The following is a 16,225-nucleotide window of genomic DNA, read 5'->3' as shown; positions in this document are numbered from 1 at the left end:
CCTTTTATGTCTAATCACAAAGGAGGGGTCAAGGTCTAGATCAACAATGACAGAAATAGGAGAATGATCTGAGATGCTAGTAGGGGATACACAAATGGAGGCTTGCCCCCTCTGAGGGAGGAAGGAAAAAAAAGAAGCATTTGCATAACATCTATCCAGTCTACAATACAATCTCTATTTACCACTTAGTTTGTTGCACCATGATACCACAAAAGGAACCCTTTCTCTTCTCCATGGGATCAATCAGATTAAATCTTCTTTTGAACTTGGCCCAAAAAAATTGTTCATTACCCTTCCAACAATGTTTATTACCACCACTTTTATCATCACCATGTTCAATCATATTAAAATCTCCCACAAAATTCCAATGTGCATTCGTAAATCTAGTTGTTAATCAATCTCAAAGTCTAGCTCTATCTCTGTAATCATTAGCAACATAAATGTTGCAAATACCAAAAACACAATCCTTCTCCTTAAAGTTAACCCACAAGGCTCTTTGACAGAAGAGACACCATTGGCAATGATCTTATGTGCCCACTTGGGGCCAACCATAATGGCAGTACTATCTTTACCCCTTTCATGATTGGAATAGAACCCTATGGCCCGAGCCCACATAAATCTAAACATAGTATAAGCCTGAAACCCCACCACTTTGATCTCTTGAAGGCGTATATTGTCCTTTTCCTTGATGCTATTACACCATTTTCTGACCGCATATTTTCTATCAGACATATCTAGGCCCCTAACATTCCATCTATGTATGTGCATCATCATAAAAACTTATTTGGAGGAGGGTTCTTGGTTCTTGTATAATATATTGAAGCACTCAGTCACCTCATTAACTTTTTTACTATTATCATTGGAGAGAGATTGTCTATCAGATGTTCTTCTTTTCTTTCTCAAATTTTTACTAACCACTTCTATGAATTGCTCAACATTACTACTAGCTAAGCCATCCGAGCCAAAGGGCACAATATTCTTATATGAGGATCCTTCTGATAACTTAATGATGAGTGAATAGTACCAAACCAGTACTGAGAGGGGGGGTGAATCAATATAGACAGAAATACAGTCCAAAACCGGTTTGACAGTAGACACTTCAAATGACTGGCTGATAGTGTCACCGGTTTGAAACAGAGTGCAACCGATAAAGCTAAGAATGTCAGAGACAAGCATTAACTGGTTACTCACTTAGCTTTTCACTCAACTCGAGACTACACTACCATTTCACCCTTATGCATAAACAGTTAATCTATCATTAGATCATAATAACAGCTAGTTCAACATGTTTTATTGACAGGCATAAAACACAAAACCATCATATGCTTGAGAGACAATAGCAAAGCATCACAAGATAAAAGCATCACACATGACACACATATTTTTCACGTGGAAACCCAACTGGGAAAAACCACGGTGGGGATGAATACCCACAAGCTATTTTTGAACTCTTTAGAAGTCCGCTTTGTTAGGAGCCTTGTCTGGTTAGAGACATTACAAAAGGTTCTGCTAGGAACCGGTCTTGTTAGAGATCACCCGGTTAAGGGATGGCTACAATACCCGGTTAAGGGTTAAAACCTGTTAAAGGTTACCTTGTTAGAGGATTTCAAGAACTTAATATCTAAAGGATTCCAAACTCAGTAGCTTTGAATTACCTTGTTAAAGGATTTTCAGCAAGCCGGTTAAGGCTACCCTATTAAGGGATTTTCCAACTGTTGAGGTGGTTAGAGATCAACAGGTATTACAATGATCTGGTAAAAACACTCAATGCCAATGCAGATCCGCTTAAGCTCCTCTTCACCTTCTGCACTTACACTCTGCAGGTATCACTTCTCTCCTTTTGGTCTGGCAAGAATCACGTATCCCTTCTCTTGGATACACACACACAACTTTTGCCAACAACCTTAGAAAGAGACACAACATTGACCTTATAGGAAAATAGATAGGTCGGTAGCATAAACCCTAAACCCTAAACCTGTTAGGTTAAGGAATTCAAACGGTTCAATCCTGACCGTTGAGAACATTCCATTAATTGCAACAGTCTTGATCCAATCTCAAGACATTCTCCATCATCTATTTTCATCGATTTCATGGCGGCTGATAACCCATCACACGTTATCACCGTTTTACAGACTTCGCACATTCCCGAGGTAGATAGGAACAATCTCCTTTATGCAAGATCCTTCACGCGCACAAGGCTGATGTGGCAACATGATCTGTTCTTCATTACAATGCTAACTCATCACACAATGTAACCGGTTGAGCCATACAGGCTTGAAGCACTTCAACCGGAAACCTTGAAGTTGAGATTACCAACCGGTAGTCATACAACGCTTCCATGTGCCGGTTCCCATAACCATATGCTGGTTCACCTTGAACAAGCACATCGCTTCACTTTGGCACAAATACCGATTCTCACATATGCCGGTTCACCTTGAACAAGCACACCGCTTCACTTTGGCACAAATGCTGGTTCACAGTGTTATACCGGTTCTCACAGATGTCGGTTCACACCTCTTCAACATATTGACATCAATGACAACATACAATGTCATTATGTCCACATATCGGTTCACATAATGCCAACACCTTCCACCACAAAGGTCATGATACCAGGTAAGGAGTTACTCAGCCTCAACTCAGATGGGAATAAAGTGGCATTTCTTAAAAGATCAGCCTTCTCCTTAATACTTGCAAGAGCAATCTGTTGGGCATTCAATTTGGGTTGGTGGGAGGAATTCAAAACCCTTCCTTGATAAGAGAAAAGAGGATTAGTATGTATAGATTGACACCCACCAGGGATATTGGGGGGATCATTTATGAGAGGGGCTTGAACAACCTCATAATCATCCTCGAACAAAGGATTAGAATGACTAACAAATTTATTTCCACTATTATCACTAGTAGGGAACTCTAGGCTAGACTTAACCTTCTTTGCCCATGTCGGATGGAGTATCCACTGGTAAAGAGACACCCTCTTTCAAGGAGGAAACAAATTTTGGAATTCTACTATTGTCACTTCTCAGATTATTTTTATCATCAATATTAAAATTAGCATTATGAGGTTTCTTCAAATAAGGGCAGTCCTTTCTCATATGTTCATTATTTTTACAGAAAAAACATGCCCCCAAGTTACCCAACAAAGACACTTCCCAAGCAAATATTTCTCATCCAAATTCCAGAGAGATAATATTGGGAAACACTACCTCGGGGTGAAGAGAAACAAGAACTCGAGCATTCAAATGAGGGAGGGTAGTTCTCGAGCCCTCGACTTGCAGGACAAAGCCTAGTGGCTTCAAAATCTAAGAGATGAAAGGCCAAAATTTGGGCTGGAGATTCTCAATTTCGACCCAATTGGGGGAGGAGTGAGCAATAACCTACTCTACATTTCCTTTGGGGGACCAAGGAAAAGCCCTAAACAGAGAACACCCAACATTCCAAAAATTCTTCTTCAAAACCCTATCTTGCATGTTATGAGATTTAAAGAAAATTCCAAATAAACCTTTCTGAATCATTCTACAGAAATGAACATGAATGCCTAATTTTTTACCCCACACATTAGCAATCCAATCATCAAAAAACTTCCTCGAAGGCAACGATTCTCTATCCATGCATACAAAGAAAAGTGCAATATTTCTTAAACGAGACTGCTCAGCCCTAATAGCCTTAACCATATCCTCATTAGGTGACAGGGAGAGGGTCTTCAACCCGAGAGGACGAGACTTACCATTTCCTCCTCCTTCGGGGTCGTTGACCGCTCTATCATCCCCAGGTTCAAGTCTATCTCCATTGGTTGCGGTCCCTCCCGAGGCAGTCTTAGTGTCCATGCGCTCGGGTCTACAGAAAGATCCATTAAAACATGCAGAAGGCAGACAAATTATGACCGAATGCTCTGAAACCACTACTTTGTAAGAAAGCTTCTCATGCTTTTCCTTCTGTGAAATGACAACCTCATCTCCCAAACCCCCTCATTATTAATGATGGCTTCCTCATTATTCCTTCGAGTGGGATCTTCATTACTCAGACTACCCATCGATCTCGCATGAGCAGCCTCAATGAAAAGGCATGAACAAGACCTAAGTCCAGGGGCAATTTGGCAAGAAATAAAACAAGCATGCCGAAGGAGAGAAAATTAAAGAAGAGAAAAGAAAAAGAGAACGACAAAGGCATACGTGAGGCAAAATCAATCAAATCCTTAAAAACAAAAGTAGCACGAGGAAGAAAACACGTTTCGCACGATAGGACACCAAGATGACCTCACAATCGAGCGCCCGCAAACCAGTTCGAAATCCGAGGAGGGTGACAGGGCATCCTTCCTGGATCCGTACATGTTGTAGAGCGCCCCAAAAATATTATCTATGAGTAATAGATTTTTTAGTTTCTTATAAATATTAAAACATTTGGTTCCATTTAATCCACCCAGGATCATAAGCTAGTGTTATCCATTTAGGTTAGGTACTGTGTTTTTAGGTTATAGAGGGTCTTGTATTTAAATCCGAGTTGCAAATCTTTGAAGATTTTCAAGATTGCATTTTGCTTCTCAAAAGGGGGGTCTAGGCCTAGAATTTGACAGTCACCCCTACCTGTCATATGAAATTTTTATGACAGTTTGGTCATTTCAATGCCTTTCATTTGACGTTTTAAAAAAACAGAAAATTATTCTAAAAATTTATATTAAAATATTTAAAAAATTAGAAACAATTATATCCTATCATTTTATTATATTCTTGTTACCAAAACAAAGGTTTTAGAAGTTTTCAAAGAAAAATCAATTAAAAGAGTCTATTTCCTTTGTTTGTATGGGGAAAGAATAAATTACCAAATAATGTATTTGAAGGGGAAAAAGAGGGAAAAGCCTTTCTTAGTGCCTTAAAATTGTTAAAGGAATAAAATATTGATAATATTTGGAGGGAGTAAGTTCAAAACTAAAGTCTAAGTTGCTTTTTCTACATGAGTTTCCCTATCATGAAAATCTCCTCCACATGGCATGAGTGAAATTATGATTTCTTGACTTATCTTGAAGTGTTATGCAAAGAAAAAGAAAGCAACCCTAGTTCCATGTCCATATTCACACATGGCTTCCATTTTCTCTCGACTTTCAAAGCGCAGTTCAAGGAGTGGATATTCACAAAAGAAACACATTTCTTCACGGTTCCCTTAAAGGAAAATAGTTATCAATCATGAAACATCAGAAGGGCGATGGTTAATAGCAATTCTAGTAGAGAAGGAGTGGTCTTCAAGATATTCAACAGATCTCTTAAGATCAAAGAGTTTGCATGGAGTCTTTGCATGAGGTCCTAATATGGAGATATTAATCAAAGTTTGAGATAGGCATGTAAAGACAATAAAATCAAATGATGCAAGCATCTACCAGAGGTTTGCCTTACTCCTACGATCTTTTACCTTAAGTAGTAAATGAAAATGAGCTCATTTCATGCATTAATCAAAGGGTTTTGTAAACATATGAGAAATATCTAGTGGGTAAAATAAGATCACTAAGGCTACCTATGAAAAAAACCATGCACACATAGAATACATAGCCATGAATGCTATTGCTAGCTTTATCAAATAACTAAATAAGGAAAAATAGAGATGAACTAATGAAAGCAGTCATTTGGGTAATAACAATAGAAGACTCTTGTAGCAGTATCTTCAGGATAGTATAAAGGTTTATCAGTACAAAATACAGAAGGTCTAAGAAAAGTTCTGTAAAGCAAAGGTCACGGTGGTCACCTACAGTGAGATGAGAGGATATTCATGAGAAAAGAGAGCATATCCCTTCATAAGACAATGGGTTTGATAAAGAAAGACAGTGTTTAAAGTACAGTGAACAACCTTGAAAGCCTTTATATGGCAGTCACAGTCCATAGTGTCTAGGACAACATTACCATCTTACCTTGCAGCAGATAGTGAATAAGGGCATAACACACAACAATAGTAGCTCTCTGAGACACAAAAAATGACTCTAACACACAAAATGTATCAAAGCATAAGGTCCACAAGAACTTAGAGGTTTAGTTCTAATAACTCAGAGAAGATGGTCAAGATTATCGCAGGAGTTTCCACTCACATTTGCAGCACATACAATGAAAATAATATGCCAATGACAGTGTATTAATGAAGACTGAGATTGGATCCAAAGATCAATGAGCAATATCACTGCATCAATGACAATGAGCTGAGATATTAACAGTCATAAACATATTGCAAGGTAACAATGGCTAGGGTTTTTCAATCAAAGCAATAATACAAGGGTTTTAATAAGCCAATACACAATGAAAGGATAAACTTAAAAGAAACACTGTAAGGACTCCAAAGGCAATATGGTTTCAGTGTTTGAGACAGAGAACCCTCATCACATAATATATAAGGCTTAGGAGACATCCCACCTCATAACAGTAGTCATTCTTAGTAAGGAGTTGGGGGACTATGTGACTGTGAACAACAGTGAATGTATTTGAAGAAACAAAGCTCTAGTATGGTGAAAGGAGGCCATGATATCAGTCAAGAGAAAAAGAGCATTCGGTGTAATGATTATTTCACAAGTAACCCAAGAAATAAGTTGCAACACTCTAGAATAAGAGGAGTTTTTGAGATGACAGTCTTAGCCAACACTATGAGTATTGTAAGCTTGACAAATCGTGTTCACAAGTGCCAAAAGACTGTCTGAGCAGTCAAAAGATAGTCAAAAGGCAAATCATGAATGGGGTCCACAAAGATCTTCAATTGCAGATCTAGACCTTCAAACATGACAGTCAATTATTTGAAGATCAGAAAAGGACCAAGAACAATGAGCAAGGAATAAAAAGATCAAAGCAATTATAAGCTTTCTCAGATTTGACAGTAAATAGAATCCCAATGACATAGTGAGATGAAAGAGAATACAAGATAAGGAAGGTGCAATTCAGAGGAGAGCATTCATAGTCATTATAAATCCAAAACTTCATAAGGACAGTCCTCAAAAAAAGAGAGCAGACCTTTAAAGTCATTTTGCAAAGGTTATAAGAGTAAGGGTTTGCTAGATATTTATTTTCCTTGCCCCTGCCATGGTTTCCTACGGATAGAGATAACAGTGGTAGATCAAAGGCATCATGCCAAGGGTTTTTGAAAGAGTCCAAACAAGAAGATGCTTTAATGTACTTAGAAATAGTCTTTTGACTATTAAGAGCAGGGTATTACGACAGTAAATAAGGGATGCACATAAAGATAAAGTAGCAAATCTTCCACAGGAAGGGTCAAGTCTCAAGACAAAACTGAAAAAAAAAAAACAGTCTCATGACTGTGAAAAGAGATGAGCAATCCTCAAGCCTTACCCCAGGTTTGGAATATGTCACCATTTTGACATAAAGAGGAGGAATCACTGTCAAATACAAGGAATAACTATCAAGGAGTAGTCCCATAAAAAAGACAACCAACAGAGATATATTGACAAACTCAGAAAAGACAACACTATGTAATGAAAGTTCGAAGCCAGGATCTCTGACAGTCCAATAAGAACAACATAAGATCATCATCAAAAGGACATGAATAAACTTTTCAAGATAATAAGAAGATAGCAGTCCCATGAATAGGCATATAAACACTTATCAAATAACAGTGAATAATATCTTTATGGAGCAGCTCCATGAACAAATACATATAGGACAACTCAAGCTACTAAAGGGCAGTAACATATTGCCAATCACATAGAACATTGAGGATAAAGCCGTTGTTCTCAGCCTAAGAAGACATTCACAAGTTCTTAATAGCATTCATAGAGGTATAGTAATAATTAGGTCTTCGTCCAAAAGCAAAAAATATAGGACTGCCATAATATATAGCAGTCATATTTTCTAATAAAAAGTCAAAAGATACAGTGAGTTAGTGCAAATGAAGTATTGTTAGATGATAAATGATGGTAATGAGTTATTAGAATAGTGACAGTGAAAAGAAGTGTGCAGGATAGCATAAAGAAGACACAACCTTCGAGTTCTAGATAATAACAGTAAGGGAAGGTGTAATAGACAAAGATCAAATAACATCAGGGAAGTTGTGAGGTGCATCAAATATTTAATGTGTATCAAGGATCACAACCTTCAAGAGGTAGTCAATGTCATAAAAAGCACAAGTAACAGAGCCTACAAAGTCATCACAGTATTCATAGCAACATTCAAAGGCAGTTATATTTGACAAAGGATAATTCACAGAAAGGTATAGTCAAACTAATGATCACAACAACTACAAACATTACATAGTAAGCATTCAAATAAATCTTGGCAGTGTCCTAGTCCTAAACCACAATGAATAGCAGTCCTTATAACAGTGAATGAAGAGAGACAACCGACAGGGCTACTGTGAAAAGACAGATTCGTCCATTAATAACTGTCATTTATTAGAATACAAAGAGCCAAAAGATTTTTAACAGTCACACATCCAAATCTTCACAAAGAAAATGGACAAAATCAGAGCACCAATTGTTGTAGAGTCTCAAATCTTGTTGTAGAGTCTCAGTCACAGTATGTGAAGGTCAGTACTCAACAAAGTAGGCAGTGGTCACAAGCCTAAAAGAAGTAAAGTATTACCTTACATTCCTCAACTTTTAAACTGAGTTTTTCAATTTTCTAACAAAAATACTTCCTTTTTTTATTGCATATTGCTATTAACTTTAGATGAATGGTCTAGATAATTTTTAATGAAGATTTATATCAGTCAGTTACCAGAGGTTACTCTTTAGCAAATAAAATCCAAAGGGCAAACTGAATCCTTTAGTTCTTTAGTCCAAAAAGTCTTGAGGCCAATTCATCAGCAACTTTACTTATTAAATTTAAATGAATTCAATAAAAATTTAAATTTTAATGTGGTTTATTGTAAATTGGAAACATATTCTATACAATCCTTCATTAAGATTTTGTTACTCAATTCCTTCTTAAACTTTTGTAGGTATCTTAATTGCGAAAGTTGGTTGGAGCAGAGGTCAATTTTCCAGTTGAGCACCTGAAACTTTTCTTACTTGGTGCAGTTTTAGATGATACAAAAGGTGGTCGAGAAATGCGTGTCAATCTTAATGAGAGTGGTATGTTAGATCATATATGTCCAACAACGGGTCTTGAAAGAACACTCATTTTGTCTCTTTTTATTCAACATTCATTAGTGGAATTTTAAAGAGTGTAGATCTCTGGAATACATGAAATATCTCATAGATGAACTCAATTACATAGTTAAACTTGTAATAGTTTTAGGAACATTCAAAATGAAGGAAACTAGAATATTTTATGTGTCTGTTGCTGAAAGGTAGCACAATTTTTATGCAAATTCAGTGCTAAACTGTAACTTTTCTATATTCATCCTAATCTAACAAAAATTTAAAGATAAGTGGAGATGTTTGACATGTTTAACTAACTTTAACCTGTAGCTTAATTCTTTTGAAATCAATGTCAGTCAATTCAGATTTCATTTTGAACTTCCAATTGAATTCATCTTTATCTTGCAGTAAAATCTGAAAATACATTTCTAAAACTTCTTTGTTTAGAATAAATGGGTTTGAGACTTTATTGTTATTAGAAAATTGAAATCCAAAAGATTGCCTTAATATTGCACTGAGGGACAATTAGCCATGACAAGACATTTTCCTATTGTCTATCCAACATATTGGAATGCACATTGCACTAATTAAAATTCAGAAACATGATGGGTCTTGTTGAGCCTTATTAGGTAATTTGATATATATCTCTATATGTACATATGTGTGTATGTGCACATGTAACCATACATATAGCAGCTATAGAATGCCTTTCTCTTTTGGTAGGGACTGTAACTTGTCTTCTATGATAGAGAAACTTTATTCAATGCTTACGGTGTTCATTCATTTTTTGAGGTCTCTTGAATGTGCTTGTGACCTTCATTGGAAATGCTTTCTATGAATAAGTGCCTAAGATACTTTGTTTTGACAGTGTTATGTTCTTCTATCTTTGGCCTTTGGAAGACTGTCATGCTGATTCATCAGGTTATTGCTATGAGACTTATATGTAACTCTCTTTACATTTCCATGTCTACATCTTAATAAAATTATGCCTCCTAACATGCGTGTCTGTGCTTTGCTAGCAAAGCACATGATTTTTCATCTCTCTATTTTTTGACAATGATTATAACACAGATCTTCGAATTTCTCTATTTTGACAATGGCTTGGCCTTTGGAGGACTGCTTCTTTAATTATCTCTTTGTTCTATAAGTCCTTTATCACTGCTTTTAGCAAGTCTATCTTTCTTTGGGGTTGTAATTATGGATCTCGCAAAACATAAAACACCTTTTAAGCTTCTAAGCATGACCAATTGAAAAGTTATTGCTTATGTTGATCGACTCCATGGTGCGTCATTCTTGGCACTGTATCTTTTGGCTCACATAGAGCATATTGGCAAGACCGAAAATTGTCTTTTAGATGCATGATCGTCTCTCAATAATTGTATTAAAAGGTCTCATGGTTCTTTGGGAATGAAACCACATTATATTATTTTTTGTCCACATCTTATCTTTGACTATAAAAAGTTTGGAACACAGTAACTTAAAGTCTTATTTCCCTCATTGTATTCAAACTTCTATCCCTTTGCTACAATTCCATGAGTGTAGGATAAATCACACAACACACAATTGAATAAGTCACTTTTTGACAATGATAAGGTCTCTGTATGTCTTGTGACTGTCTTTATGGCTACATTATGGTTCAATAGTTATCTTCTTCTTAGAATCTTGGTATTTCTATTTAAAGTTGTGATCTATCTATCTCATTTTCCACATGCTCAACACTTTTTAACTTTGACCTGCAATCTTGATAATATCATGACTATCTCAGACTTACTGTATTAGCTGTGAGAATGCTTTGGGCTGAGTGTTGAGTTTGACCGTCAAAGAACCTTTTCATGGTTAATAGGACTTCCTTGACTATGACAACTTTGAGGAATGCACTGTACACCCTTCAATGGTTTCCCTATTGCCTTATCTCTGCATACCTCTTCCCTTGATGAAGCCTTATGGGACTGTTATTATTCATGAATCACTATCTTTGATTGACTGCAATAATATCTTTGATAGTTGTACTAATATCTTTGATTGACTGCAATAATATCTTTGATAGTTGATAGTTCCCCAAATCTTGTACTAATATGCATTTAGTTGTGTAAGCATGTCTATATGGTTGTTACTTGAAATTTTATTTAGTTATATTCTTGTGTGGCCAAGATATATCAGTTGCTCAGATTTCATTCATTAATATTTGCTCTAGAATTAATTTCTTATACTTTCAGAACTATTATCCTTAAGCCTTCAGGTTGTACAGGTTGCCAAACATACTAGGAAGATTATTTAAGCTTATATACTCTTTCGTGTTCAAGTGTTGCAGTTGTGACAGATTGCCAATAGTATCAAGGAGAATATTTAAGTTGTCACACCATTCTGATTCCAAGTGCCACAACAATGACAGATTGCCAATGGTATCAAGGAGGTTATTTAAGTTGTCACAACATTCTAACTCCAACCTCCATAGTTGTGACAGGTTGCCAATGGTATCAAGCAGGGTATTTAAGCCATCAGGTCCTTCCAAGTCCAAGTGTTGCAGTTGTGACAGTTCGGCAATGGTGTGACGGATCAGGTTATTTAAGCTATCATGTACCTCCAAATCTAGTCACAGTCGCATATATGTGTATGCGTGTATGAATATCACATGTATACACATATGTATCTAGATATATGTATGCAGATACTCACATATTATACATATTTGTATACATATACACATATTTAATATGCATATGCATTTTTATATGGATGCTTGGCTTAAACAACCCTCTCGGTACCATTTCCAATCTTTCACAGCTGTAGCACTTGAATATGAAAGTGTCTAAAACCATAAATAAACAAACTGGTACCGTTGGCCTATACTTGGGCCAAATCCTATACATATGGATACAACACCACACCATTTGGTGTTGGAATTGGTTTAGGATTTATGTGCATATGTGTGTGTGAGACTGAGGTAAATCATATGTATACACATGTATATGCATATATGAATGTAGATACTCACATTTCATACACATATGTATACATGTACATCTATAATACACATGCATTTTTTATATGTATGCATGGCTTAAACAACCTTCTTGGTAGCATTGGCAATCTATCACAGTTGTAGCACTTGAATATGAAACAATTTCCTTCCTATTGCATTCTTCTTATGTATTAGAGATGCTATTTAAGATTTTGAGCACTCATATTCAAGTACTATAGTGTTGATATTTTCAACATTGTTGGTAGCCTGCTTCTTTCTTGCTTGTTTTCAGTGCTTGTATCTATGGGTTTCTTATGATGATGCATTAAACAATTGATAGAAAATCAAGAATCCAAACTACAAGGGAAAATGGAAGGCTCCTTTGATTGACAATCCTGGTAAGCATTTCTTTATAAATGACGTATCATTGGGGTTTCAAATCTTTAAAATCTAATGGTCTCCAATACTCTAATATCTAACACTATATTGTAACCTTATTGTGAATAGAATTCAATGATGACCTCAAGATCTATGTATACCCTAATTTGAAATATATTGGAATTGAGTCATGACAAGTTCGTATATGTATTTCTTCTTTAAAGTTGTCAACTCATCCCACTTGCAGTGTCTTGGTTGACTTTGACTAATTGATTTCATTTGACAATCCGTGTTCTCCTATTTTCTTGTACAACAAGTCAATTCAGGAACCTTATTTGATAATATTTTAGTGTCTAATGACCCTGAATATGCAAAGAAGTTAGCAGAGGAGATATGGGGAAAAAATAAATATGGGAGTCAATCTTGTTGTTTTGAAATTCTCTCTTGTAGATATTTTAGCTAATTGTAGAGCTGGTCATTTGAGTTATTTTAGCCGTGTGTAGAGTTGATCATTGGTCATTGAAATCCTCTCTTGTAGATATTTTAGATAGTGATTTGATGTCCTTAAACATTGATTTTTTGTCATCAAATACTTGATTTTGTATTTTGTAGAAATGTATGTTTATAGGCTAACATAGGATACATGGTATAATTATTCTTTAAAGGGTGCTAGCTCAAATGGAAGTGCACTTGCTTTACAAGAAGGGGGATGGCGGTTTGATTCTATCGTGCCCTAATATGACTAAATATATAACCTGTTGACAGTAAAATAATGATTAAAATGACTAAATATACTACCAATTGACAACAATTAATGACTAAATAAATGACCAATTAACAACAATCAATGACTAAATTAACAACTAAATCAATGACCAAATCAATGACCAAATCGGTGACTAAATAAATGACTGGTCAACAACAATCAATGACTAAATTAATGACTAAATCAATGACTAAATAAATGACTAAATCAATGACCAAATTAATGACTAAATCAATGACCAAATAAATGACCCAATTGATCAATCAAAACAACCAATAAATGACAAAAATAGTTTAGTCATAAATTTGGTCACGTGATTAATTATTGGCAATAAACTACTAATGGTCACGTGATCAAATTTAGTCATTTATATGCAATTTTTGATAATTTTTTTAGTCATATATTGTTGTTTTTGTACTAGTGTAAAAAGCATGTTGTCGTACCTCCAGATTCCCCTCAAAATAAAGTCATTAATTTTTTTTGTAACTCACGACATGCACGGGAGCAATTATTGCCCCACTAACATTCCAATTAATTTCTATATTTTATAAGAGAAAGTGGGGGAAAAGATTATTTATTTATTTATTTCTCACTATAATTTTTTTATTATTACTATTATTATTATTCTTTAATAAAGCAAGAATTTTAAAATAAGCTTCCCATGACTACTAAATTATTAAAACTCATATTTATATTTATTTATTTACTTAAAATCTTAATAACCCATTTAAATAAACAATTTTAATTTAAACATGCATAATAACATTAATTAGTTAAACCGAGTTATAAAATGCTATATAAACTAGAATTAATTCTTTGATGTCTAATTAATATGATCTACACTAATACTATTTTAATTTCATTGACTTTAGTGAATAAACATGAGTATTAAAATGTCATTTAATTTGCAAGGTCAAATTTACACCAACTAACACAGAAAGAGCAACCATGGTTGACAACACCACACAAGGGTAAACTGACATCACAAGGCTAACCACAACCTCAAGGTTACTTGACAAAGGGGTAAAGTTTAGGGTTTGACTAATATCTCCGGTTCTACTTTACCATTGGGTTGATGAGTGCGCTCAGATCTGCAAGTTCAGGTGGAGTCGATGCTCAGTACCTACAACTGCATAAGAAAACATCAAACATGTGCATATAACATATAACATCACATCATGAAAGAGGAATGGAAGTGACGTAGCTTACCCATAAAGAGAAGTGCGACGCTTTTCCCCTTCAGCCCAAACAAATTAGAGATAATAAGCAATGTAAGATCGAGGCAGATATACATCTAAGAGCATCAAGATAAAATTCTAACATTACAAAAATATTCCATCTATAATCATCTAACACACAGAGCGAAGATACATCATATAACATATCATGCTCAAAACATCATTATTTTAACCATCCATATAACATGAAATATCAAAATCACATAGAAATCCAGGAAGCATAGTCAAGCAACACAATCCAAAACCAAAATCGACCAACACCAAAAGGGTCAAAACCACACACATAAAGCTCATAAATATAAAGTTTGTCAAGTCAAAAGAGAGGGGCACTACAAAATATGTGTATAGGGTAAAATGAATTGGTAACTTTTTAGATTTTATGAAAATATTAGATAGAAGTGCATTCAAATTTGAGAATTTTATAATATATGAAATCGAAAAATGCAAAAGGAACTGTTGATTTGATGTATATATATCATGCACAATTAATGGATTAGAGTGCCTTTGAACGATTTGATTAGATGAATGATGTGTTGAATGTTTGTATCAGAGTAGTGAAGTAGAAGCGTGGTAGAGACTGAGAAGTTTGAGTACCGTAAATCTTGCTTTTACTTGAGATTATAGGATATAATTTCTGGTAATTGTGAGATTCTTTTGATTTTATTCCATCTTGAAGGAAGCTATTCAAAATTTCCTCATATAGGTGTATGACATGTGGCTTCTTTAATAATATAAAGATGTTCCTATGAGTAAGATGTTGTGTAAAGTGTACATCTATCTTAGTAATTGCATGTAACTATATTTTCAAAGAGTGTTTTTGTATACACCTAAACATGGTCTGAAGATAATTAATTGAATAAGAAATTATTTAATTAATCCCCCTTCCTAATTTAATTGTATTCATTAGCAATTTGATTAAATTTTCCCATTCATCTACTTATTAATAAATCTAAGGATTTATTTAATAGGTTCATTTCAATAGTCCCCTTTGATTAATTAATTCAAATTAATTAATCCTCCCCCCATTTAATTCATTTCTTCTCATCCCCTAATTAATTAAAACAAATCCATTCATGAGTTATTGAAAGTTAATTAGCCTTTTTCCTATTATTTGAATTTTTAAATTCAAATTATCCACAAGCTTCCTAACTCCTCACAATCCCCCTAACCTAACCCATTCCACCTAACCTTGGGTTTAACTAACCCTATCCTATTTTGCACATCCTAACCTCCTATGGTGTGGATATTCTCCCCTTGAGAAACATGGCACTTTGGCCACATGTCTCCCCTCTTGGACACTTGCCCTCTTATGAGCAAGGCTATGTTAGCACATATTTTTACAAAATATTTATGTGCTATATATGGATGCTTTTTTGCGTGTAGTTTCATCATAAGAGCATTTACTATTGGATTGTATGTGCAGGTGATATGTTGCAGTGTCTTCATGAAAAGGCATCACTTGGGCATATTCAAGGGATTTATGTTGAATGTTGGCATTCTAGTAATCCTCATCTTCACAATTTAGTTTCATTGCAAGAGCACTTTTGGAAGATCAACATAGAGCAGGGTTGTAAGCATGTTCAGAGATGTCAATGGTGTGGGAGAAACCTTTCAGTATGGTTATTAAAAGTTGCATCCTTGGAGAAGGGCCTCTTTTGTAAAAAATGCAAACTTTTGCTTATCGGCATAAGTCACCTCGATGAGATCACCCAAGGAGGATGGAGTGTGTTGATCGGAGTAACTCATGCCGATGGTGTTTCCTAAAAGCGTGAGTGGTGGGAAGAAGTGCGATTGAGTGGTAATCCATCGAGGAGAGTTAC

At 35.2% G+C, this 16,225-nt stretch overlaps 1 long non-coding RNA gene across 1 annotated transcript; it reads left to right on the top strand.

The window, feature by feature from the left end:
* The first annotated feature begins 4,998 nt into the window (after positions 1-4,998).
* On the top strand, positions 4,999-9,351 carry LOC131029703 (uncharacterized). The gene is made up of 2 exons (XR_009102811.1): positions 4,999-5,376; positions 8,920-9,351. It is a non-coding gene; the product is annotated as an uncharacterized LOC131029703 (long non-coding RNA).
* Positions 9,352-16,225: the final 6,874 nt, after the last annotated feature.

This window comes from Cryptomeria japonica, chromosome 9, assembly GCF_030272615.1.
Source record: "Cryptomeria japonica chromosome 9, Sugi_1.0, whole genome shotgun sequence".
NCBI classification, from domain to species: domain Eukaryota; kingdom Viridiplantae; phylum Streptophyta; class Pinopsida; order Cupressales; family Cupressaceae; genus Cryptomeria; species Cryptomeria japonica.
This window is presented reverse-complemented; position numbering and strand designations above follow the sequence as displayed.